A 17,734-nucleotide genomic window follows, 5' to 3' on the forward strand; every position below is an offset into this window, starting at 1 on the left:
TACTGCCTTCCCTGAATGTTACTGTATAACAATGTTTATGCTTTATTTAGACTTGGTTTATAGTAAGTGCTTAATAAATACATCTTGATTGATTGGACTGTCAACATAGTATACTTGCCACAAGTGTTTTCTTTTCATATCTATCAGTTTTCCAATATTGTGTTTGGAGTTGCAGTTTAAGAAATGTTAATTAATGAGTTCTTTCAATCCTAAATAAGGACTTATTTCATTAATTAGCATTACCAGCAAAGTATCATGATTCATTACCAACTTTAGCCAGGGGGTTAGCTATACCAAAGGAATTTAATAAATGCTTGCTGACTGATTGATTGACCACATTAGTTTAACAAGGGACCACCAAAGATAAAGGTCAGTCAGAGTCACTCTCACTTTGAAATTAATTTTAGTGTGACACAATTGGTGGAGCCCCAAGGGATATATAGTAGTTAAAAAAAAAAACTATATTGATTAGCACTTCAATTTTTGCTTTAAGTAAATTTGTAATTGTCATAGTACATGGCTGAATCCAAAGAAAATGATGCTTGAAACTCCCAGTTTCTCAGGGAAGACCCTGGAAAATGTTTTGACTGTTTCTTGTACTTGAGGATGTTATATTGAACACTAATGGCTTCAGGTGTGAACCAGCTCCATTTTTAAAGAAATTTTCAATCACCTTCTAATATAAATTGAATAGAAGTTTCTCCTTAAAGTACGCACATTATATAATCACAACATATTTCCCAGAAATATCAATTCAATAACCAGTAAAATCCAAAAGACAGCGTGATGGGTTGAGAGAGTGGGTCACATGGCCAACAAAACAGAAGACTAAGCATTTCCCCCAATCCCCATTACTTCTAAAAACAAACAAACAAAAAAACAAAAGAGAAATTATGTACCAGAGGTGGTGAAATTACAATTGTCTCCACAAGATGACATAGTACAAACCTAAACAAGGCAAAAGCTGAATGAATTAAAAGTAAAAAATACTAATGCCTAGTCCTCACTTAGCATCTTTCATCCACTAGCCTCCATGATCCAGCAGGGCTGAACAAGCCACTTTTAATTGTGTAGCAAGCAGGAGTCTAACTTTCCTGTTACTATAGCCTCTGCTAGCACATGCAGTTCTCACTCTTACTCAAGCATTCTGTTGCAACAAGCAGCAGATCCCAACTCTGCCTAGCTTTTGAAAAGGAGAGTACATTAATATTCTGCCTGAAATAACTTGGCCTTTATTTAGTGAAACCTGAGGCTATAGAAGCACTAGTCATAGTATCCAGTCTACCATAACAACAACAGACATTCATTCACCCCATGAAAGAACTTTAGAATGATGGGAACTGGAGCAGAGAACAAGAATTTGTTTGGCTGTACTAGGCCTAAATAAAGGGGCCTGTCTTCCACTCGAAACCAGTCCTGCTTCCAACCTTCTGAAGTTACTAGGCCAGGGGATTGAGCACATCAAAATGTGAATTTCTCAAAGTACTTTGAGCTCTAGTCCCAAGAAACAAATGGACCAACCTGGGGAGAAAGTGTAAGAAAGTAAATGATACTGGGATATATAAGGGGAGAAAATATAAAATTACCAAATATTTTAGGAGGAATTAAATTCATTTTAAAACCTGAGGTCACACAACTAAACCATTAAGTAATATTCCAAAATCAGAATGGTTTGTGACTCAAATCAGAACATTTAGGGTAAAAGAATAGACAAGAACAAATTCCTGAACAAGTTGTGATGCATGATTGTGATAGAAAACTACCGTGTTGGGGCAGGGCCAAGATGATGGAGTAAAAACAGTGACCTCCTTGAGCTCTCCACAAAACCCCTCCAAATACTTATAAAACATGGCTCTATACAAATTCTAAAGGAGATGAATCCACAAAAAGGCAGAGTGAAACAAATTTCCAGCCCAAGACAACCTGAATGCTTGATCAGAAAGGTATACTGCACCTGGCTGGGAGAGGAACACAGTTCTGTATGGGCAGGCAGGCCTCAGTGAATCTGAAGCAGGCCTCAGAATACTGAATCACAGGCCACTGTAGTGGTTTCCAGACTTCTCAACCCATGAACGCCAAAGACAATTTAGAAGGTCAGTGGGAAAAGTCTGTGTCTGTGGTAAGAGAGAAGCACAGTGGCCTCAGCTCCAGACCTGAGCTTGGCCACAGGGTGGCAGCTGTCTCCTGAGCTTCCACGCCCACAGACTGAGGGGGAATCAAGTGGCTGATCAGAAGGGGACTGCAGGGATCTCTCTGTTGGTGCAGGATTCTCTTCCTTGACCTGTGCTTGCATCTGGGTCACAGCTCTGTATGGCAGTCCTGAGGCCAGGAGGAGCCCTGGTGCAGTGGAGCTTGTAGTAGTAGTGAAGAGAAACTCCTCCTCACAGTTCCAAGGCAGAAAAGAGTGCTTGTGGTCACTCATAGACCACAGCACAGGCCAGGAAAGGAGTAAACACCTTGCTCTTGATCATAGCACCTTGGAAGAACTGAAAATTTACAGGTCCCTAGAAGTTCTCTGAAAACAGCTGCACAAAATCCTCGAAGCCTGGGACAGTGCATTCTCTACACTAAAAACAGACCCCCTCCATACCAAAAACTTTATAACTCAAGTAATTGTCTGAGATCATAAGCAAGCAGCACAAAAAGTCAAACTATATTATCTTACTTTGGTGACAAAGAAGATCAAAACACACAACCAGAAGAAGACAATGAAGCCAAAGCTCCTACATCCAAAGTCTCTAAGAAAAATATATGTTGGTCCCAGGCCATGAAAGAGCCCAAAAAAGATTTTGAGAAGAAAGTAAGAGAAGTAGAGAAAAAACTGAGAGTGATGTAAGATAATCATGAAAAACAATCAACAGCTTGCTAAAGGCGACCTAAAAAATACTGAAGAAAATAACACATTAAAAAATGGCCTAACCCAAATGGCAAAAGAGGTCCAAATAGCCAATGAGGAGAAGAATGCCCTAAAAAGCAAAATTGGCCAAACAGAACAGAAAGTCCAAAAGTTTACTGAAGAAAATACTTAAAAATTAGATTGGAGCAATTGGAAGCTAGTGACTTTATGAGAAATCAAGACACTGTAAACAAATCCAAAAGAATGAAAAAATAGAAACAATGTGAAATATCTCATTGGAAAAACAACTGACCTGGAAAACAGATCCAGGAGAGAGAATTTAAAAAGTATTAGACTATCTGAAAGCCATGATCAAAAAAAAAACCTAGACATCATCTTTCAAGAAATTATCAAGGAAAACTCCCCAAATAATCAAGAACCAGAAGGCAAAATAGAAATTGAAAGAATCAACTGATCTCCTCCTGAAAGAGATCCCATGGGAAAACTCCTAGGAATATTGTAGCCAAATTCCAGAGTTCCCAGGTCAAGGAGAAAATATTGCAAACAGCCAGAAAGAAACAATTCAAGTATTGTGGAAATGCAATCAGGAGAACACAAGATTTAGCAGCTTTGGCATTAAGGTAAAGGAGGGCTTTGAATATAATATTCAACAGGGCAAAGGAGATAGGATTACAACCAAGAATCACCTACCCAGCAAAACTGAGTATCATCCTTTTTTTTTTTAGTAAACTGAGTATTACCCTTCAGTTGAAAAAAATGGTCATTCAGTAAAATAGAGGACTTTCAAGAATTCTTGAGGAAAAGACCAGAACTCAATAGAAAATTTGACTTTCGAATACAAGACTCAAGGGAAACATAAAGAGGTAAACAGGAAAGAGAAATCATAAGAAACTTAATAAGGTTGAACTGTTTACATTCCTGCCGGGAAAGATGATATTTGTAACTCATGAGTCCTTTGTCAGTATTAGGGTAGTGGGAGGGGGAAAATACATGTATGTATAGAAAAACAGATAGATAGATAGATAGATAGATAGATAGATAGATAGATAGATAGATGGCACAGGGTGAGTTGAAGATGAAGGGGTGATATCTGGAAAATAAAATTAAGGGGTAAGACAGGATTATACTTGGAGAAGGAGGAAGGGAGAGGTAGAATGGGGTAAATTATCTCACATGCAACAGACAAGAAAAGGCTTTTACAGTGGAGGAAAAATGGGGGAAGGTAAGAGGGAATGAGTGAATCTCATTCTCATAGGATTAGGCTTAAGAAGGGAATAACATACACAATTGGGTATGGAAATATATCTTACCCTACATGAAAATAAGGGGGGAAGGGGACAAGACAGCATGGAGATGATAGAGGGGAGGGCAGATTGGGGGAGGTGATAATGAGAAGAAACACTTCTGAGGAGGAACAAGGTCAAAATAGAGAACAGAATAAATGGGGGGATGGGATAGGATGAAGGGAAATATACTTAGTTTTTCACAACATGGCTACTATGGAAGTGTTTTGCATGACTAGGATGTACAAACTGTATCCAGTTACTTGCCTTTTCAGTGAGGATGGGTGGGGAGAGAGGAAGGGACAAAATTTCTAACCCAAAGTTTTAAAAACACATGTTAAAACAAGTGTTAAAATAATTTTTAAAAATTAAAAAGAACCTAGCTAGAAAAAAAAAGAAAGAAAACTATCGTGTTGTAAAAGACGATGAGCTCAATGATTTTAGAAAAATTTGATAGAACTTGAGTGAATTCATGAAGAGTGAGATGAGCAGAATCAAAAGAACATTTTATATAATGACAGCAACATAGTTTAAAGAACAACTTTGACTAAATAAGTTATTTTGAATATCATAAATTCCCAAATTAACTATGAAAGACTTATGAAGAAAGATACTCTCTGCATCCAGAGAAAGAACTGATAAATTAAAAAAGTATTGAATAAATTTACATATGTTTATATACTTATTTGAGTCTAATGAGAGCCATCCCCAAGGTGGGGGAAGGAGGGTGGGAATAAAAGAAACTTATACGAGAATTTTGTTGTACATTAAACAGGAATAGAAATTTGTGCATTTTATATTTGTAGTCTCATGGACAATCATCTTTTTTTATTGTACTATGCTGTGAAAATGCTTGTTTTATTCCCTAATTAAAAAACAAAACAAAATAAAATAAAATTACCAATGGCAGAATTTTTACAAATACAAATATTTAAGAAAACAGAAGCAAAAAGCATCAACATCAATATCTCCCCTCAAAAAAAATAAAACAGAAATCAGGGAATATAAATGTATTAAAATGAAGGACAATTGCAAAGAAAAGCAAAATGTCATAATTATAATTATTTATATTTATATATTATTTATGTTATATTTATTATTTATTTATATTTATATATTATATATTATAATGTGATTTTAAAATTATGTATATTACATTGATCTCTAAAACAGGATATGTAGACACAGCTGAAGGATCAAAGACCTTCCATAAAATATGCCAAGTCAAAAAACACAAATATGTAAGAAATTATATGTGTATACACCCACAAACATATATACACACACACACACACATATATATATATATATATGAAAGAGGCCTAGAACATCCATATGAATGTATGTGAAAGTGACCCAGAAAGTCAAATCACAAATAAAAGAAAAATCTACAGAACACCTCCAGAAACAAAGTCACAAGCAAAAACATATGTGATTCAAACTTTGAAAGATATACTGGTTCAATTTCACAATTCAATAAAAAATAATAAACTTTACAAGCAACAAGTGATTCTATGAAACTAAAGGAAGAGAAAGTTGAATCACACAAGAGTATTCTGTACCCACAAGAAAACACAAAAGGGAAAGGAAGAATCCATTTTTAAGAGCTAAGGAGCTAATAAGAGAGCACAGTGGATAGAGAGTAGATAGATAGATAGTGTGGGAATAAAGGAAACCCTACGTCAAAACTGGCCTCAGACACTGACTATGTGACCCTGAGCAAATAATTTAATTGTTATTTGGCTCAGTTTTTTTTTATGTTTTCAAGTGTAAAATGGGGCCAATAAAGATCACATGTATCATAGGATTGTGGTGAGGATCAAATGAGGTAATATTTATAAAATAGATTAATAAAGTGTGTAGTACTTAGAAAGTGCCATATAAATGCTTATTACTTTTCCTCCCTACCACTTAAAATGAAAAACCTGGAAAACATAAGTGCATTGTCAATGAAATAAAGTAGTTTCAATAAAAGAGAATCATTTAAAACACTTGGGTGAAAAAAAATTTAGATTCTCTCTCTCTCTCTCTCTCTCTCTCTCTCTCTCTCTCTCTCTCTCTCTCTCTCTCTCTCCCACTCTCTAATTTTATGGAAAAAAAAGTAAAATAGATACATCTTTGGTTACCTTGATTTAAAAAGAAAACCAAATTGCCATTTATGAAAATAAAAAGGGTGAATTCACCACCAACGAAGAGGAAATTAAAACAATGATTAGGAGCTATTTTGCCCAACTGTGTGTCAATAAATCTAAAAATCTAAGTGAAATGGATGAATATTTGCAAACAATATTAATTCTAGATTAACAGAAGAGGAAATAAATTGCTTAAATAACCCCATTTCAGAAAGAAAGAAACTGAAGAAACCATCGATGAACTCCCTAAGAAAAAATATCTCCAGGGCCGAAAGGATTTATGAGTGAATGTTACCAAACATTTAAAGAACAATTAATTCCAAAGTGATATAAACTATTTGGAAAAAATAGGTGAAGAAGGAGTCCTACCAAATTCTTGTTATGATACAAATATGGTGTTCATACTACAACCAAGAAGTGCCAAGACAGGAAAAGAAAATTATAGACCAATTTAACTAATGAATATTGATTCAAAGATTTTAAATACAATATTAGCAAAGAAATTACAGCAATTTACCTCAAGGATAATGCACTATGCCCATTTGGGTTTTATACCAGCAATGCAGGGCTATTTCAACGTTAGGAAAACTATCAGCACAAATTGACCATATCAACAACAACCCTAACAAAAATCATGTGATTATCTCAATAGATACAGGGAAAGCTTTGGTCAAAATACAGCACATTTTCTAATTAAAAACACTAAAGAGCAAAAGGATAAATAGAGTTTTCCTTAAAATGATAAGTAGCATCTATCTAAAACCATTAGCAAGCATTATATGTAATGCGGATAAGCTAGAAGCATCATGGAGAAGATCAATGGTGAAACAAAGATGTGCATTATCACCACTTTTTTTTAATATTGTACTAGAAATGTTAGCGTTAGCAATAAGAGAAATAAAAAATGAAGGAATTAGAGTAGGCAGTGAAGAAACAATGCTATTACTCTTCTCAGATGACATAATGGTATACTTAGAGAATTCTAGACAATCAACCAAAACCTAGTTGAAATAATTAACAACTTTAAAAAAGTTGCAAGATATAAATTAAACACACATAAATCATCAGTACTCCTATATATTACTACCAAAACCCAGCAGCAAGAGATGGAAAGAGAAAATCCATTTAAAATAACTGTAGACATTATAAAATATTTGAAAGTCTACCTGCCAAGACAAATCTGGGAACTACATGAACATATTTACAAAACACTTTCCATATAAATAAATTAAGGTATAAATAATTGAAAAAAATATCAGTTGCTCACTGATAGGTTGAGCTAATATAATAAAATGACAATTCTACCTAAATTAATTTAACTATTCAGTGTCATACCAATTAAACTACAAAAACAATATTTTATAGTCCTATAAAAATTATTTTAAAAATCATCTCAAAGAAAAAAGTGATCTACAATATCAGGAGAACTGATGAAAAGAAATACAGGAGAAGGTGGCCTAATCATACCATATGTAAAAATTTTTGATAAAACAGCAGTCGTCACAATTGCTTTGTACTAACTAAGAAACAGACTGGTAGATGAGTGGAATAGGTTAAGTATATAAGACACAGTTGTCAATGACTATAGTAATCTACTGTTTGATAAACTCAAAGAACCCAGTTTCTATGATAAGACCTAACTCTTTGATGAAAACTGCCGAGAAATCCATAAAATAGTATGGCAGAAACTTGGCATAGACCAGCATTAAGATCTTGGTATACCAAGTATACCATATTCCAAGTGAAGGCCAGAATTTGTAGACCATTTAGAAATGAAGGGTACACCTTAAGCAAATTAGGAGACCAAGGAAGAGTTTACCTATCAGATCTATGGAAAAGGGAAGAATTTAAGACCAAACAAGCAATGGAAAACATTATGAAACGCAAAATGAATAATTTTGATTACATTAAATTAAAATGTTTATTTTTTCACAAACACAGCCAATGCAACCAAGATCAGAAAGAAAGCAGAAAGTTGGGAAACTTTTTTTTATATATAACCAGTTTCTCTGACAAAGTCCTCAACACCAAAATATATAGAGAAGGGAGTTAAACATATAAGAATACAAGTCATTCCCCAATTGAAAAATGATGAAAGGATATGATCAGGCAGCGTTCAGAGGAAGAAATTAAAGCTGTCTATATGAAAAAAAAATGTTCTAAATCATTACTGATTAGAGAAATGTTTCTTCTGGTTTCTCCCATTGATTCAAATTCTTCTTTATAACATGACTAATGTGAAAATAGGATTACTATGAACATATATGAAGAGCCTATATAAAATTGCAAATTTTCTTGGGGTGGGGTGAGAGAAGAGATAGGGAGAAAATTTAAAACTCAAAATCTCATGTAAGTGAATTTTGAAAATTAAAAATAAATAAATATTTTTTTAAAAAAAGAAGAAAATGTTATAGGAATTCTGGGGGCCAAGATGGTGGAGTAAGCACTAAATCACTGTCTGTCTCCCATATTCACCTCTAGAAAAAACATACAATAATGCCCCAGAACAGATACTGGAACAGTGGAGCCAGTAGAAAGATAAGGTGGAGTGTTATTTTAACCTGGGGAACTTGGAGGTGCAGTAAGAAATCTCTGCCTCATTCCAGGACACGAAGCATCCCAGGAAGCCAGTAGCAAGCTCACCTCAGCAAACCAGCAGGAGACCCTGGGCTCTAGGGTAATGGAGCAAGCAAATGACAACAACAGGGTCTACCACATGACTGAGCATAGCCAGGGGAACTGGCAGACTCCAGCTTGAAGAACCACTATGTACTTCAATGTAGCCAGAGGGAAAGTTTCCTCCACTGGTCAGACAGGCCATTTTCAGATGAAGAAATTAAAGCTATCTATAGTCATATGAGAAAAAAAAAATGAAATCATGATTGATTACAGATGTTTAAATTAAAACAGCTCTGAAGTCCCACATAACACCTATCAGTTTGGCTGACATGGCAAAGAAAGGAAAATGATAAATGTTGAAGAATATTTAGGAAAATCAGAACACTAATACATTGTTGATGGATTGTGAATTGATCCAGCCATTCTAGAGAGCAATTTGGCTTATGCTCAAAGGGCTATAAAAATTTGCATACCCTTTGACCCAGCAATACCACTTCTAGGTCTGTATCCCACAGAGTTCATGAAAATGGAAAAAGGACCCACATGTATAAAGATATTTATAGCAGCTCTTTTGTGGTGGCAAAGAATAGAAACTTGAAGGGCTGCTCTTCAATTGGGGAAAGGCTGAACAAACTCTGGTACATGAATGTGATGGAATACTATTGTTCTACAAGAAATGATGAACAGGCAGATTTCAGAAAAACCTGGAAAGATTTACATGAACCAATGCTGAGTGAAGTGAGGAAAACATTTTATATACTAACAGCAAAATTGTGTGAGGACCAACTTTGAGAGATTTATCTCTTCTCAGCAATACAATGATCTAAGATAATTCTGAGGGACACATAATGGAAAATTCTGTCCACATCCAGAGAAAGAATTGTAGAGTTTGAATGCAGATCAAAGCATTATATTTTCTCTGTTTCTTTTTTTTTTCTCCTTTGAATGTTTTCCCCCTTTTGTTCTGATTCTTCTTTCATATTATGACTAATGTAGAACTTTGTTTAATATAATTATATATGCATTTCCTATATCAGATTGCATGTCATCCTTGGGAGGTGATAGGGAAGGGAGGGAGAAAAAAAATCAGAAGTTAAATCTTGTGAAAGTGAATCTTGAAAATTATCTTTTCATGTAATTAGAAAAAAAATAAATCTCTCTCTTCCATGAAAAAAGCTTGGTCAAGAATCTTTATCCTATTACATAGCCATCTAAATGATTTTTTTTTCCAGCACTGCATTGTACATCTACTCTTATGAACTCCCAAGGTGAGCAGGCCATGGGCTAAAATGACTATGTGGAGACAAGGCGGTTTTTGTTCTTGGAACATAGGGAAAATTTTTAACTATATTCTAGCTTTCAAGTCTCTATTCAGCTCTTTGATTCTCTCTTCCATGGCAAAATCTACTGTAAGACTCCACATTATAGGTTCACTACAAAAGGGCTGGCTTTTATTCAGATTAATCTATGTCAGTTGCATCATTTAAAATCACTAAGACCTACACCCTCCTGTTTAGGCCAGTATTTATAGGTCAGCTACAGCCTTTGTCATTTTTGCGTGTCTCAGTTTTTAACTGGTAGATTATTTTGCATTTGTGGAACATTTTACACTTTGTGATGTACTTTGCAAACCATACACTCAAGGATTTTGTTCCCAGACTTACTGTGACTGCCCAGGTTGGACCCCTTCCTTCAAGCATCTTCCCTAAAACATGACTTCCAGCTCTCCCTCGCAGCACTGCCAGTTCTGCTGGCCTGAAAGTGATGCCAACTGCACTTACAACACCTGAATCTCTGTGTCCCCAGCCAAAGCCATCTACCTCCCCAAGCCCTTACTCTAATATCCAAATACGAAGTCTGAAAAAGCTCCAACCAAGCAGCACAGCAATTTCTCCTGCTCCTCCTCAATCCATGGATGTGTTTATTCAAGATCTTCCTGACTCTGCTACTAGCCAAACTTCAAATAACCTTTCCTCTCAGAACCAGCCCAAGATATATCAGGGAAAAGAAGATCAGAACTGGGTCAAAAAATCGAAGATGAGGACATTTGTGTCAGGCTCAACTAAATGTATTCAGCATTAGATTTGTGGAGCAAAAGTACCTCAGTCCACAGCAGATCTGAAATGTGGCTGAGAATTTGAACCTTACTTACAAACAGGTGAAGACCTGATTTCAGAACCAGAGAATGAAGTCAAAGAGATGGTAGAAAGACACCATGTAGTCGAAGAATGGCAACAGTATTGTTATGGTTCAGAAAGGACCAGCTGTTGGGGACTACATAAGCTTCTACTCTTCATTTCACCGTTGCTATATGATGAACTCTTCTGGAAACATTCCAGTATGGGGCAACCAGACTTGGAATAACCAGTTCCAGAAAGCTAGAAAGGGCACTTATCAGCACCAGATGTTTCAGCACCTCAACCCAGCCAGTGCCTTAGGGGCTGCCTTTGGAAATAATACGAGTGAGGTCTTTCCCATGAAACCACAGACTACTATGAGTTTTAATGTACCCCACATAGTGGAATATCTCCCAAACTACTCCATGAACATGCAGCTGACCCACAGCAAATGAGAAGACTATGATTATCAGCAGGCCACTGATGCTCAAACACAATTCTTAGATCCCAGAGGGGTACCTACATTCCAGTCATAACCTGGGTAGTTAATCCCCCCCCAGAAAAAGTACTCTTTCTAGGGGTCTTTCCCAGTCATTTCTTTCCCTGCCTTTTTAGTATTTCTGTTTCGTGACTGTTCTGATTGGTTGGTTTATATGTGTGAAAGCATATCTCATGTTCAGAGGGTCACTTTGCTCTTTAGATTTTGCTGGCTGGCTTCAAGTTTAGGCACTATTGGACTATATATAGAAAGACTTTAAACTTCAGAATCGTGATTTAAATGACAAGATGAAACTCAGTATCAGTTGAAGAAAATGACACTGAAAAAACATGAAATGCAGAAAGGCAGATGGGTGGGATTTGATGCCTTTGAATTTTAAACTAGGGTTTTGGTAAAATTTTGGTTAGAATAGTAAGAAAGCTAGATACAAGGTTATGCTTGTGCCATCCCTCTGAGATTATCCCTCACTTGATCCCTGAATATGTTTCATTTGTGCATAGTTATTTGCACGTTTTCTTTCCAGTTAGATTGTGAGCTTATTTTAGGACAGAAACCATCATTTATCTTTCTTTGTATCTGAAGTGCTTAGCCTACTGTCTAGCACATAGTAAGCGCCTTAATAAATATTTATTAATTTAAAGAAAAAAAAATCACTAAGTCTTATTTCCTCATGACTATGAAGGTATTGGCATCAACAGGACTCAAATTTATGAGATGTGCTCAGTCCTTTCAATAAGGTGTCAATATTCACAAATTGAATCAAAAATCTTCCCCAAAGGACCTAGAATCACAGCTCCTGAGATAATTTTATATTTCAAATTAATTCTTCTCAGTGTATAACTCATCATACTTATTATATTGAAGATCTCAACTTTTTCCCTCTTCTTAAACTCTCAATTTTAGTGTCTAATCATGTGAAATTGGTTCATTAATTTGTAAATTATAATTCTATTTTCATTGGATATCTTTCATTATCAACAGAAGTACTTACTTTTTCACATTGTGTTAGCTACTGAATAAAAGTTATTGGCATTCTACCATCTCATACATTAATCATAGATGGAAAATTATAACTTAGAAGAACATGGAATATCAATAATGGCAGCAGTTTACAAATTATATGTTACTCTCACAATAAGTCCTTGATACGTATCCGATTATGAGTAAATAGCTTTAAAATTTTACTCAGATATTCTTCTGAATGGAAGACTATCTTGAGCTCAACAACTCCTATTGCTCCCATTCTAAAATTTACTTACATTTTACACATACATAAATGCTCCTATGCATGTATGAGTATGTATATGTACTTATATATGTACATACGTATACATATACACACTAAGTTGGGCATATGTGCGCATGTGTTTATACACGAAAGGGAATTTTGGAATGGAGGGCACTAAAACTTGTAGAGATCAAAAAAGCCTCTCATACATATACATAAATGAGTACAGGCCTAATAAATACATAAACATATTTCCAAAACTATCTTTTATTTTTTTTCTATATATATGTACTCACATCTAAAATGAAATTGTATATGTATAGATAGATGTGTGCATGTCATTTCAATGGATACAATATAAAGTCCTTGAAGTCAGGAGATGTTTTATCTTTGTCTTTTTATCTCCAGTGCTTATCATAATACCTAGTACATAGTAAACACTTTTAAAGATGTCTGTTGATTCATGGAATAGTAGATTGCATATTCAAATGGTTTCTTTCCAAATGTAATCCAAAACTAGAACTGTGTGATTTGAGCATTTTGGTGTGCCCAGAGTTTCTGGGCTCTTAGCCAGGCCCATGAGCTTTAGTATTGAATATAGATGAGGTTAGTTTTTATCAGTAGCCCTACCTCCACCACCTTCCATCTTTGGTTTCCATTCTTGCTTTCTCAAAAGTCTGACGAGCTGTACCCTTATATAATTGGAGTATGAGCTTTTAAAATTACCGTGAGGAAATTGTCAGGTTTGTGCTAAAGGGGAATACTTATTTGGGAAAAAGGTATAATAACAATATAATGGAATTTTGGTCATACTAATTCTTCTTCACTACTATTTTCATATCTTCTTTATGATTTATATTTTAGCATTGCTTTAAAACCATTCAATACTGCTAAATCTATCCCTTAAAATCAATATTTTCCTAGGAATTCTATATGACATCATTTCATGAAATGCCACACTCTTAGAAGAATTTAAATGAAAATCTCCATGTTTGTTTGCAAAAATTCATTGTGAATGTGTTTCCAAAGAATGATATGCATAACCATTAAAAGAGATAAGTCAGTAATTTAGGAAGAATGTGAATCAAAAAGATAAATGACTCACATGTGACCTTTGCATCCCTAAAATATTAAATAAACAAGTTAAGGACCCTTAGCATTTTGGATACATCTCCTGTGGATGATGCATTGAGGAAACATGGCAAAAATCAAATACAGTGAAATAGTCTTTAAATGTTTCAATTATTATGAATGGAAGTAACACTGACATCAATTTTCACTTGATAAATCACAGTATTCAAAGTAACTGTCTTTAAGAAGTTTTGTTTTGTTTTGTTTTGCTTATTTGTTTTTTTACCTTATGTTATGGGTCAAAAGTATCTGAATATTCATATAACTATTGATATACCTCGACATTTTGACAACTGAGATGAATTATCAGCTCTTACCATTCCTTAAAGTTTCAGTTAGTTTTAGACTCATTGTTATTAGAATCATGTTATTTATTTGCCAATGATTGAGTAAAGTTCTAGTGAATTTCCTCAATACTTTGAGCTTCTTCTAATTAACTGAATTGAAGTTAGGTAAGAATTAACCAATCTGAGATTTTGGGGTATCACACAAAGTTGAAAACAAATTAAAACAAGATCACCTTGATCTTAGAAGAAATAAATTTTACTAAAATAAAGCCAGATTTTTCATTTTAAATTCCCGTTAATTAATTATTACCTCGAATATTCTATCTTCAGTGGCAGTTTAAAAGACAATTACTGGTGATTGTACATCAATACTTTTTGAATATTGAAAAAAGGTATGCAGTTTGAGTATGACATATCTTTATTCATTATGTTATTCCCATGAAGATGCCCATGCCCATGTCTTTTGAAATACTGGTAACTTCACTGGGGAATCTTCATAATGTTGAAGATGCTATTAGTAAAATATATTTATGGGCCAAAACCAGTTGTCTTAACTTATGCCTTGCCACTGGACTCAGTGAATCTGGAGGAAAGAATGAGGCTGATGACTTTGCACAGCTCTACCTCACTTAAATTCAATTCACTTGCAAGTCAAGACATCACCCTTCAGATTTCTCCAGTCCTCTTTGAGATAAAAGGACAAACAGCAAACTCTAAGTAGTAATAGCTGTCCCTTGGGGACCCAACTGGCCAATTTGAGTTGGGTGCTGTGACTATTTCTTCTTTTTTTATTTTTATTCTTGTTGTTCCTCCTCTTCTTCCTTCTCCTTCTCTTCCTTCTCCTCCTCCTCCTCTTCCTCCTTCTCCTTCTCCTTCTTCTCGTTCTTGTTATTCTTCTTGTTCTTCTTCTTGTAGTTCTTCTTGTTCTTGTTCTTCTTGTAGTTCTTCTTGTTCTTCTTGTTCTTCTTGTTCTTCTTGTTCTTGTTCTTGTTCTTGTTCTTGTTCTTGTTCTTCTTGTTCTTGTTCTTGTTCTTGTTCTTGTTCTTCTTCTTCTTCTTCTTCTTGTCTTCTTCTTCTTCTTCTTCTTCTTCTTCTTCTTCTTCTTCTCTGCCTCCTCCTCCTTCTGTCCTTCTGCCTACATAAGTAGTCATACACTTATGACTAGGTGCTCTGTCCAAAGGAATACAATTTTTGATCACTTATACTTTGCAAGTTATATTGGGATTTGGGAGTTATATTTTTTCTTCCCCATATATCCTATCATTTTCCCCAAAAAAGCAGGGACAATCAATTATTTTGTCTTGCATAGTTTTGTTCGTAATTTCTTGAAATATGGCTCTTAAAAAAACAGGCTTTGAAAAAGCCCCCTGTGATTCAAATGGAGATAAATTGAGACAAAAGATATCCTAATTTGTCTTCCCCCAAAAGAGGAAGACCCTCACAGCATCTGGCCAGAACAGAAAACAATTGCTATTTTCACTCACTCTGAGCTATCAAAACCCATACAATGAACAAGTGAGACTTGGGCTGGGAAGCATAATTAGCCTATCAGTGAATGCTAGAGTGATTTGAGTTTAAAGGTATATCACCACTGTAATTTTTGCCTTTATTGTGAAGTTGATTTTCAATAAAATATGATTTATATTTCATCCTTGTTTTGCCATTTAATTAGGTTGGTATATCTATATTTAGGAAGAGATTTGCTAAAATGAGACTTCCTATGTATTTACTAATTTCTAACCCAAGTAGGCTAAATTAAAATAGATTTTTTATTTAGATGTTGCTGGAAAGACTAGTTAGCTATTTGTTTTGCTTATCAGTTTAACCAAGTCATGGTTCTACATAGTTTTAAAGTTTAACAAAGTTTCTCCATGTAATTACTAATTTTTCTAACATGATAGTCACTGCCACCAGTTAGCATGTAACATGCTTAATCACAGGTTTTTGCCTTCTTCTTTGTGGACATTTCATTGTATTAAAATCCTTTTGAAATAGGTATTTTCACTTATCTATATCTGAGCTCTTCCATTAGCTTGAGTAAAGAAGATTCAATGTAATGAAAGTAATCCACTGTTCTAAATTAAAATAATAGCAACAGCTGTTTTGGAATAGAAATCATTGCTTCAAAACCAATTAATTTTACTTCTAATCAAATGGAAGAATAGATCTCCCCATAAAAGAAACATACTACTTTCAAATTTCTTACAATTCTGTTCAATAATGGATTGTCCAAATGAGATAAAATCAAGAGAAAGTGTGTGTGTGAGTGTGTGTGTGTGTGTGTGTGTGAGAGAGAGAGAGAGAGAGAGACAGAGAGAGAGAGAAGGAGAAGGAGAAGGAGAAGGAGGAGGAGGGGAAGAGAAGGAGAAAGAGAAAAAAGCAAGCAAGCAAGAAAGGACTGAACTCCCTGGAGATACTTTAATCTACCTTCCCTCAAGTAGCCTAGCTCTTTTTGGCTCCTGATGTAGGCATTTCTGCCAGTTGCTGCTGTCTCTTCCACACTGCTAGGGTGTGGAGGAGAGGTCTGAATCCTCTGTCTCTTCTCTGTTCAAGAGGTGAGTAGGTGGGAAAAGATTGTGATTATTACAAAAGACAGGGCTGGGGCTATGCTCTTGTCCTCACTTCCTAAGAATTTCTTCTTAAGGATTTGATCAGAAGGCTTTTACCACTTATGTTTTAGAAGCTCAACTCCCTGGGTTATACCAATTCTGTTGATTTCAACTCATATTGTGACCAAGTTTCATCCCCTCATATAAATATACTTCCTGTACAACATTATTCTAGCTCATCCAAATGCTTTCTAAAAGGCTTGATCACCTAAATTGATCAAGAACATTTCTTGTACTTAATCAAAAACCCATGGTAGACTGATTGAATTGAAAAGTATTCTCATTCAGGTATGATATTAGATTATACTATAATTCTACTTATTTAAATGAGGTGAGGTGATTTTATTTATTGAATCAATTAACCCCTAACCTTACAACTTTATTATAACAAACACACGTTTATGCATGCATATGTTTGTATATATGAACATATCATATATGTATACACATCTATTTCTATGTATATACACACAACCTATAAATATATACACATGTGCACACACCTATCTCTATGTATGTGTGTGTATTTATTGAATACTTCCTGGCATTGTGGAATGGAATTGAAAGAAAAGTGTGATATAAGTTATATTTTTAAAAGCCATCAATTCTTTTAAATAAACTGGAATTCTATCTTTCTTAGCTTTCTGATTTTCTAGCTCATAGGATCATAAGATTTAGAGCTTGAGGGGACCCTAGAGATCAGCTAGTCTCATACATGCCTGGGCATTGAGAAGAAAAGGTGTATAACTTCGAAAGCAAAAAAAAAAATGTACCAGAGATAAAGTGATATTTAGGACTATGGAGAATGGTAATTCCATGGTCAGATTTCTAAAGCACTTTTTCATCAGTAAGGTGCTAAACAAATAAATTATCATTTCCTTTAGGAAGTAGTCCTCAAACATATATGAATTCATCCTTGAATCAATTGTCATGAACTCACCTACTCCTCAGAAATAGTAAGCAAATTGATAT

General features: G+C 34.8%; 1 pseudogene; it reads left to right on the forward strand.

Annotated features, from left to right (window-relative positions):
* Nucleotides 1-10,603: 10,603 nt before the first annotated feature.
* On the forward strand, nt 10,604-11,544 carry LOC110195658 (homeobox protein NANOG-like; annotated as a pseudogene).
* Nucleotides 11,545-17,734: the final 6,190 nt, after the last annotated feature.

Source organism: Phascolarctos cinereus, unplaced genomic scaffold, assembly GCF_003287225.1.
Source record: "Phascolarctos cinereus isolate Bilbo 61053 unplaced genomic scaffold, phaCin_HiC Scaffold_9;HRSCAF=440, whole genome shotgun sequence".
NCBI classification, from domain to species: domain Eukaryota; kingdom Metazoa; phylum Chordata; class Mammalia; order Diprotodontia; family Phascolarctidae; genus Phascolarctos; species Phascolarctos cinereus.